The sequence below is a fragment of the Lepidochelys kempii genome, chromosome 7 (genome assembly GCF_965140285.1).
Source record: "Lepidochelys kempii isolate rLepKem1 chromosome 7, rLepKem1.hap1, whole genome shotgun sequence".
Lineage (NCBI taxonomy): Eukaryota > Metazoa > Chordata > Testudines > Cheloniidae > Lepidochelys > Lepidochelys kempii.
The window spans coordinates 21,218,417-21,228,834 of record NC_136386.1 but is presented as its reverse complement, the minus strand read 5'-3'; the positions used below and the strand labels follow the sequence as shown (position 1 = coordinate 21,228,834).

The 10,418-nt window shown below is 42.7% G+C and overlaps 1 long non-coding RNA gene across 1 annotated transcript; it reads right to left on the bottom strand.

The window, feature by feature from the left end:
• Positions 1 to 4,328: 4,328 nt before the first annotated feature.
• LOC140915241 (uncharacterized) lies at positions 4,329 to 7,817 on the bottom strand. Its single transcript, XR_012160110.2, has 3 exons — positions 7,614 to 7,817; positions 6,636 to 6,832; positions 4,329 to 6,250 (listed from the first exon to the last, which is right to left on the bottom strand). It is a non-coding gene; the product is annotated as an uncharacterized LOC140915241 (long non-coding RNA).
• Positions 7,818 to 10,418: the final 2,601 nt, after the last annotated feature.

Here is a 10,418-nt window from a genome sequence, read left to right as displayed (position 1 = left end):
TGAATTTACAGAATTCACTTATTTTCTGAAGCATTAAGAAAAACACTCGAAGGTTTTAGGGAGGAAATACCCTTTGCTCAACTAAAGCTCTCTTAGCAGATTCTTCTCAGGCAAAGTGGAATGCTAGGGCAGGGGGATAGGAATAGACCTGAATAGTCATTGAAGCAAAGAGAGAGATAATGACTGTAATCTGGTGGTTCGAGTACACACCTGCATGGGAGAAGACCTGGATTTCAATCCCTGCTCCAAAGAATATTTAATAATTTATGCGAATTAGAACAGCTTGAACAGGAGAGATTGAGGGAGACTCACTTCACAACACATAATAATCGGAGGGTTAGAGTACTCACCTGGGATGTGGGAAACCCAGCTTTTGGAATGGGGATTTGAATCCGAGTGAGTGGTACTGGGCATGAGTGAGTGGTTCTGGGAACCAGTGAGTGGTATGGGTACTGAGTGAGTGGTACTGGGTACTGGTACTACACCCCTTCTAATTTTGTGAATGGCTCCTAAATCCCCTTGTGAATTCAACCATTCAGGAAATGTCAAGTGGTTTGTATTAACATTTCTGATTTTTTTCTTTTTTCATTTTAACTGAAACAATTAGCCATTATTGTCACAAATTCACAAAAATTACAGTTGACCTGAATCTGCATTTTTCAGTGAAAAAAAGTTTCAGCTGAAAAATTTCACCCAGCTCTAGATAGGAATGAACTGAAGGAGATGAGAGGGCCAAATTTTCAAAGTTAGGGACCCACATGCCCGCAGTGTACGATTGCAAATATAAATCAGGTATTTGCACAAAAACACAGACCATTTATTGTCTAACTGGCTGTGTGCACACACAAAAACCTGATTTGTATACACACACGCACACACACACACACAATATTTGCATGCATAAGTTCATTGCATGCAAATATTCATATGCAATTGAATGCTTAGCTTTGGAAATCTGACCCAATATCTTTGTATGTGGAGTTGGCCAGTTCAGCTGATTACATGTTCAACATAGATAATAAATCAGGAGCATTGCTCAATGCCCTCAGGGGCTCTGACTAGAAAGAGAAAGGGAAGATAGCACCAAATTGCAGGCACGCATTTGTGTGTAATATTTCGCAAAGACAGAAGTATTATGCAGTTTACTGGCTTCCCCTGAGTAACGTTCTGTCATCTAATTGCTCAATAGTCAAAGGAAAGTTCCAATAAAGCTGCTTAGGCCTCTAAAGTTCCTGCCTAAAATATAGACTAACAAAAACCAAAAAGGCACTGTTGGGAAAGTTGAAATGCTATGAATAATATCTAACAAAAGAGAAGACATGGTGATTTTTAAAAATTGATCAGAGGCCATTAGAAAAGATTTCTGTGGGAATCTGCATGGCAAGTAGGTTAACCATGGGAGAAATCATGAAGTCCTAAACTCAAGTAAAGTTCCATTTTGAGGTAGGAGGGTAGGTAGGACAAGAAGTAATGAGCTTTATCTGCAGGAAAGGAGATTTAGGTTAGATATTAGGAAAAACTCTAATTATAAGGGTAATTAAACTCTGGAATTGCTTCCAAGGGAGGTTGTGGAATCCCTATTATGGAGGTTTTTAAGAACAGGCTGGACAAACACCTGTCAGGGATGGTGTAGATTTACTTTGTCCTGCCTCAGTGCAGGAGGCTTGACTTGATGATTTCTCAAGGTCCCCTTCCAGCCCTTAATTTCTATTATTCTAACCCAGGAGTCCTGATTCCCAGGCCCTTGTTCTAAGAGACCACAAATTTTCCCTATGTAACAGTGACCTATTTCCTTTGTTCTGAATGCTCATAGGATCTCTGTTGTCTGTGATGATTTGCAGTTAGGGGCCATGACCAACATTTTGCTCCTGGCTGGAGTTAACTATGAAGTAAAAAAACCAGCTGGCTAATTTGCTAAGTCGAAGAGCTATGGGAAGAGACCTTGTCCACCACCTCACTGCCAGACCTATTTCTTGTCTTCCTTTTATAGAACCCCAGTTAAAGGTGATGAGGAATGTGTGGCTCTTTGATGAAGTCCTCCCCCTTTCCTTTGGCAAAGAGTCAGAGAGGGCCAGACCATGTCTTCACTTATTGGTGGGGTGGAATGGAGGACAGAATTGGGATCAGCTTGTTTTCCACATGTTTAATCAGTAGAACAATGCCTCATACGTAAATTTCCACATGTCACCACTAGTCCTACACACAGTCCTCAGTGGTTTTAAACAAAGAGAGAAAGAGATAGGGCCCAATCTTGCATGGTCCTGAGCTCTTACATGCATGGTAGGACCCAGAGACAGAGGGCCAGATTCTGCTCGAAAGTCAATGATGTTATTCTAGATTTACAGTGATGCAAAAAACCAGAATCTGACCCAGGAGGGAGAGGTGAACTCCATGGCTGTTTATGATAAACTGTAAACTTTGTTTCCTTTATGTGATTCCTCCTCAGCAGTGCTTGATCATAGGAGCTCATTGTTCCAGCACAGTCCATGATTCACAATGTTACAACAGGGCTGAGTTCAGCTTCTGGAGGTTTTTAATTACCTATCCTTACAATCTGAACTAATTTTTTTTTCCATTTTGGATAAGAAATTTGTTTTCTTGGGAGTATTTTATAACATCAGGTCATCACTCTTTATTAGATTCATCATCTAGGACTAAGGTAATATCTCTGATTGCTTAAACACAGTCATGGAAAGAAACGTTTCCAAACAGAAAACGGAATGGGCAGCAAAAAAAAAAAAAAAAAGGGTGGGCATTTTTTATGCCTTGATCTATCACTACCTTGAAAGGAGGAAAGACTGCTTTATTTTTAAGAGGCAGGATCCTCAGCTGGAAAAATTGGTGGCATTCTATCAAAGTCCAACTCTACTCCACTGGAGCTATGCCCATTTACCCCGGCTGAAATTCTGGAGCAACATTTCTTTCTTGCAAACTCTCTTTAAAAAACAGGTACAGTAGAATTTAGTGAATAGGGACACCTGCATGGACTGAGAAACCTAGATATTAGAGGCTTGAACCTAATTTCATTGAAATCAGTAGCAAAATCCAGTGTTGCTGAAACAGTTTGTATAGTGGGGGTGCTGAGAGCCATTGAACCCTGGATATAATGGAAACCACTTCAAGTCAGGGGGTGCTGCCACACTCCCAGCTCCAGTACCTACGGCAAAATCCAATGGGCTTCAATAGCTCAGTGGTGTAAAATCTGGTTCTAGTTGTGCCTAGACATGATGGTGATTTGTGGCCTATAAACACAATAGATAGATTAGATAGATAGATCCCTAATAAGAGAATTTGTTGTTTAGATTGTAAGCTCTTTGGGGCAGGGACTTTGCTTTCCAATTTACTTGTAGAATGCCTCACCCATTTGTGGCACTAGTTTTATACAAATAATAATTTATAACAAAAACCAGGGTCAGATGATCAGGATTGCCACCCTCAGAGCCAACGTTCAGGGGCAACAAATCCCCATGTGTTCCTCCATTTATTTGTTGTTTTGCTTGCACCTTTTGTGGGGGAGAAGGGCAGGGCAGGCACTGAAAATGTTTCCCTCCTTGGGTGATAAGGCCAGCCCTAATAACAATGTATAGCAAACTCCTCAGGAATTATTAAGGGAAACGTCTACCCTCTCACCTCCAAATAGTCCAAATGAATTGTGCACAGATTTGTAAGGTCTGAATCTCCTCTCCCACCTCTGTTAAGAGGAGTAGCTCCAATGAAATGCTGTGGATGCATCCAATGAAGTGAGCTGTAGCTCACGAAAGCTTATGCTCAAATAAATTGGTTAGTCTCTAAGGTGCCACAAGTCCTCCTTTTCTTTTTGCGAATACAGACTAACATGGCTGTTACTCTGAAAAATGAAATCAATGAGGCTACAATCTATTTGACCAAAGCCTGAGGTCCTTTTCCAGCAAAACTTCCACTGAAGTCAATTGGAGTTTTGCCCGAATACAAACTGAATGAAAACTGATCCAGAGATGTGAGCAATCCTTACTCTTCAGAGTAGTTCCATTGTCTTCAACCATGCTTTGCATGTGGGTTAAGGATTAGTCATGTGAGGAAGTGTTGCAAGATCAGGCTCTGGGACTTGGTTCTTAGAGGGCCTGATCCAAAGCCCATTGGATTCAGATGGAAATATTCTGCTTGACCTAAGGGGCTTTGGATCAGGTTCTAATTGCTCTGTTACTGTATCCGTTTGTATAATTAAAACACAAATGTAGTTGTCCTCTACTACATCAAACAAATGGCTACACAAATACATTTTTAAAAGTTAATATAAAGAACAATTTCATGGCCTTTGTCCTTTCGGGACCTTTAAAAATTGCATTTGCTTTTTTATTCCTTCTCATGCTCACACAGAAATTAAACATATCAGTTCACATCCATTCCTATTATCCAGCACAAGGACCCAGAGAAGTCCCTTTTAAATGGCTTTATGCCTATTAAGTATACTCCATGAAACTAGTTTACAGCAATATATGGGCTAGAAACTTTAATTCTTTCAGACAAACTGAATGCTTAAGATCACAAACCATTTAAAAAGATCTGTGATTGTGTTTAATCCATTTTTAATATAACTGATTTGTCTGCCATGCATTGTGTGGTTTATAGAATAAGATACTTTAGAGACAAAAAAAAAGGCTATTAGATTATCTACTTAATCTCTCTTTGCAAGAGTCTATTCTTCAGTACCTTGATCCAATCTAATTTGAAAAATGTCTCAAAATATGAGGTTTCCTGTTTCCACCACTTCCCTTATGGGAAAATTCTACAGTCTAATAGAAATCACTGTTAGGAAACTTCCTGATATTTAAGCCTAAATTTTCCATTGGTTAGTCTTACCTATTACTCTTAATTATTCCACTTGTAACACCCTAAGTAAATCCACTTTCTCTCTCTCTGATATTTACAGACTTCAGATATTTGCAGATTATTAGAATGTCCTGCCTTAGTCATCGCTAATCCAAGATCACCTCTGTTTATTGATATGGATGTAGCGCACTCCTCCACTACTTCCTCCAGCCTGAGGAACCATCCTATATGGCACAAAGCTTTGTCAAAAAAAGAGAAAGAAAAGGCAACATAGTGAGAGAGAGTTGTTAGGTTAGATCTGTGGCCAAGACAAACACTCACGCTCACACTAGAGAATTGTTTGCATTATTTTCAACATTCAGTTTCTTTTATGGATGATTTTTCCCTTCTGCCCCCATTAGCTGTTCTATTCCCTTTGCCTTGTTTGACCAAAAGCACAGATAAGAATGCAAGAGCAACCAACCAAGACCCTCAAGTGCCAGTTTGGAGCTGGAGTCTGCTCCTATTCTGTCGTGTTTCCTTCCACCTTTCTTGCAAAAAGCCCCCAGTATGTCATGGGCATAGAATGGTTGGGTCTAAGGAGAATGAATGTGTTTATTAGATGCTTAGCTACATGCTCCCCTCTTTGGCTCCTACTCGGTAGCTGTGCAATGGGACTTTCCTTAATGCAGGATCAGGCTGCCCAGCTCATCTCCTTTTTACCTTGCACATAATACATGCAAGCACTTCTTCCATGAGAAGGCTCAGTGCTCTCATTGGGACAGAAGGTGAAATGCTAGCCTCATTTAAGTCAATGGCAAAACAACCATTGACTTCAACGAGGCCAGGATTTCAGCTAAAATTACTGTTCTTCAGAGGCAGTGAGGGATTAAAAGTGTGCCACATGAATGCACTGGTTAAAGTGAAAGACTGGCTAAGCAGATATAAGGTCCAAATACGAAAGCTACAGAGGGTCAACGTTCCAGTTCAGTGAACCATGGCAACAGTTCCAGGACAATGCATCGCTTGAAGAAACTAAGTAGCTATCAGTGTGCACTGTCAAGAGCCTATGGCTGAGATTTTCAAAGATAAGGGATTTGGACACATTGAGTCCCATTCATTTTTATTTGGAATCGGGCATCCAACTCTCTGCTTAAGAAAGCAATAGCTGTGCTCCAAGCACAATGAGGCCTGATGGCCAAGATCTCCAGATGGATGGCACTGCTACGGAAACTCAGCTCCTGGCGCCAAATCCATTCTGAAGTCAATGGAGTTACACCAGGGATAAATTTGGCCTCCTGCATTATGCAAGCACTCATGGATTAGAGGCGTACTGGTAAACGTAGGCTGTGATGGTGATGCAATAGGTGGCATTTCTACATGGAAGAACCAGGCACAGGAACTAACTTGAGCCCAAGGTGTGGCAGTCAATTTGCAGAGCTGTTAATTTGTGCAGAGGAAGCTGAAAGCAAAGAAGTCAATAATGTAGTAAGATTATATAATCGATAAGTGACAGGGAAAAGGAATCTAATACAATGAGAAAAAACTTTCCTTTCCTTCTCATAACACAAGAACTAGGGGTCACCAAATGAAATGAATAGGCAGCAGATTTAAAACAAACAAAAGGAAGTATTTCTTCACACAACACACAGTCAACCTGTGGAACTCTTTGCCAGAGGATGTTGTGAAGGCCAAGACTATAACAGGGTTCAGAAAAGAACTAGATACATTCATGGAGGATAGGTCCCTCAATGGCTATTAGCCAGGATGGGCAGTGATGGTGTCCCTAGCCTCTATTTGCCAGAAGCTGGGAATGGGCAACAGGGGACGGATCACTTGATGATTACCTGTTCTGTTCATTCCTTCTGGGGCACCTGGCAGTGGCCACTGTCGGAAGATAGGCTACTGGGCTAGATGGACCTTTGGTCTGACCCAGTATGGCTGGTCTTCTGTTCCTATGTTCTCTAGGCCCTCTGGCTGGTTAGGAGTTGGCTGTGGAAGGAACTGGAGTGGTTGTGATGACAGCAGCATTCTAGTTCCAGCTCTGTGTAAACAAGACAACTATGTGCACAAATTAAGCATACAATTTCATGCATAGTTTTGTGCAGACAATTGCACCTGTACAGTTAGTAACATTAGACTCATAGCGTGCATCAAACTGTTTCATTTTATCAACCATTTAACCAAAATTTAAATGCATGTGGCACACCGGAGAATAGCCAGCAAGTTAATCTCCTTACAGTTTCCTAAACTTCAGCAGTAATGCCACATGAGACAGCCCTTTCCTTCTTTTCATTCTCCCTAACCCCTCATCTAGGGAGGACTCACTTCTCAGACACTACAGTCCAGCCCTCAGGCACTGACCAAGCATCTTGTCCTCTGTATGGAGACGCAATGCCTGTAGGCCGTGCCTACAAAAGGATGCAATGAAATCATAGAACTCACCATGACCACTGCAATGTAAATTGTCAGTTGAACCTCTATCCAGCCTCTACTCCACTGGACTATGCACCAAATTGCGCACACACTTACTTACACCTGCTCTTTGCAGATAGAAAACCCTGTTAAAAATTCCAACCCTTGTCAGCACCCTTTAAATAGTCTAACAGCTGTGCACACACATCTCTGCATTGCACCCGCACTTTAGCCCCACCCCAGTACGTGCAGTTTAAAGGGTACAAGCAAGTATTAATGCAAATGCAGATGTTTGCAACTGCAAAGTGTGGGTGCAAGTTGATACAACTGCAACTCATAGAAAATTCACCACAAAATGGCTTTACAGTGATTTGATTCCAACCTCCTAGGAAGGTAAGTTCTTAACTCACATGGATCAGAGGTGCAAAGGTCAGATCTAGATCCATATGTGAATTCTCAAAGTTCAGGGTGTTTGGATCCAGTTCTGGCAGAGTTGGACATGCTGTTTTGTTCAGGCTGAAGATGTGGATTCCTATCCAGCATGACAGTCACCACTAACTCATGTCTGAAGCTTTCAAATTGCTGAGATGCACAAGGACCCATGCCCCTGCCTTACATCCAGGCCAGCAAACAACTGTCCCTGCAATAATACGGCAGTGAGAGCATATGAAATGTGTCATCTAAGCAAGGTATTTCATCAGTAATCAGATGGTTCAGAAATGTGCTTAGCAGCAAAATTGTGTAAGGGCAAGGAAAGTGAAGGCAAAGAGCAAATTTGGCAATCTCCCCTCTCCCCACCCCCAAGATAATAAAGGGAATGAAGAATGGAAAGGGGAGCTGCCATGCAGTTCAGATTATGGAACCAAGCAGGCAAAGGCCCTAAAAGGAGCTATCACAGGCTGTTCCTTTATTACATTATTTACCATTGACTGGCTGATCTGGCTGATTATATATTGTAAAGAGAGTGTAAAGTTTCATGTGTGTTGTTTCGCTTGTTTCTGGAACTGCTATCACTAGATAAAAATGTGTTTTATGATACTTTTATCAGGAGCAGTACTTTCCTTAATTCAGAGTAGTTTCTGCAAAACAACAGCAGCCTCAAGTGTGTAAAGCTAGGGAACTTGTGCAGAGGGTGGATTTAATCAACTTCAGAGTCAATTTTCAGTCTAACTGAGGGCTTGGCTACACTTGCGAGTTACAGCACAATAAAGGAGCCCCGGGCGCACTAGCTCACTACCCGTCCGCCGTGGCAAGGCACGTAGAGCGCCCTGACTCCGCGGCTACAGCGCGGCTGGTACTCCACCTTGACGAGTGGAATAACGTTTGCTGCGCCCCCGCTGGAGCGCCGCAGTGCCAGTGTGAACGAGGTGTTGCTTTACTGCGCTCTGATCAGCCTCTGGAAACATCCCATAATCCCCTTAAGTCAAGTGGCCACTCTTCTCATTGTTTTGGAATCGCTGCAGGAATGCGGATATGCCCTTTGAAAGCTCCGTTTCTGACAGCCGGCTGCTTATCTGCTCCGAGACAAAGCAACCATAGTGTGGAATGCTGTGTGTGAGAGAGAAAGGCCGGGTGGGGGGGGTCTGCTGCTTTCTGAACTTACAAGACAGCATGCTGACATGCTCTCAGCCCCCCAAAAACCCACTCTTTCTCCCCCCACATACACACAACATACTCCCTGTCACACTCCACCCCCCATTTGAAAAGCAGGTTGCAGTCACTTGCATGCTGGGATAGCTACCCATAATGCACCACTCCCAATGCTGCTGCAAGTGCCTCAAATGTGGCCACGCCAGTGCACCTGAAGCTGTCAGTGTGGACAGACCGCAACGCTTTCCCTACTGCGCTCTACGAAGGCTGGTTTAACTCAAAGTACTCTACATCTGCAAGTGTAGCCATGCCCTGAAGCTAGTCTCATGTGTCATTAAACCCAATGAGGTCTACTCTGCCCTCCACATTGAAGTCCAAGTAATGTTCATGGTGTCTTCTCCACAATCAGCTGAAAAACCCATTTCATTTGCACCCATCCACTGTATTTTTACTAGGGTGGACCGGCACAACAAAAGCTGACAATGGCTTCCTCAGGTGAACAATGGGTGATTTATTTTCAGTATCTTGTCTGTGGTGTTTCGGTTCAGATATATTTGTGCCTCGCACAGAATGGCTGCATGCAAACTGACTGCATAGATCCTCAGTCTGAGAGTGAATTAGGTTCATGGCAAACTTTGTGAAAAATCCATGTCACTGTTGTTGTGTCTCTAACGTTCCCCACTGTGTCTGATTATCATGGGAGTCTCTTAGATCTTTGGGATTTATACCAAACTCCATAACACCCAGGTGCTGACGAGATCGTATCTTGTACGAAGTAGCCTGTGCACTGATATATGTGGGTAAAACAAGGCAGAATTCCAGCCTTCCCTTTGAATACCCTAGATATGGTCTCAGGATACAGCTTTCTGTAATGTTGCATCCCCGTCATTTAAAAAATAGAATGTTTGTGAACTGAATGCTGATGGAAGGTGCTAGAAGGAGTGAGTTGGAGTCTGAACTTCTCTACTGATCCACAGAACAGGCAGCGGCCATGCAATGTGCCTCAACCATGACCTGTATGGACTGTCTGTAGGCCTAAAAGAGGAATTCACTCTGTTCAGCCCTTGGCCTCTCTACTGGGACTGCCAGCAAAGAGTCAATTAGAATTAACTGTTTTGGTGGGTTTTGTGATGAGGACACGAGTCCGCTTGGAATTGGACTGAGACCCACCAAGAGGAAACTGGACCGGTTCTGAGTTTTCAAAGAAGATTGGGCACCTTTCACCAGCCTCACCAGTCAGTTTTAATATTGTGTAAATAACCAGTCACCTATGAAGGGGCTGCCTGGAGTGAGTAATGGGTTGTGAAGCAGGTAAAGCAGGTGCTAAACATTTGCCCCAAGAAGAAGACTGAGATCAACACATCATGTGATGCTGTGTTATTTTATGTCCCATTGCCTGGCAATGCCACACACCCCCTCAATGCCAGCTCACTGGGTCCCTTCTAAAAAGGTGGCATTTTAGGTTCTCGGTTTCTCTATCTGCAGAGGCATTCATGTTTGTTATTCTCAGGCTGGCAGTGTCTCTACTGGTTAACTGAGTAACCTACCTCTAATTAAAGATTAAAATAATTAAGAGCTAGCTCAGAGGTTTGGTAACAAGATACAAAGTTTTTCCCCTCTGGGTA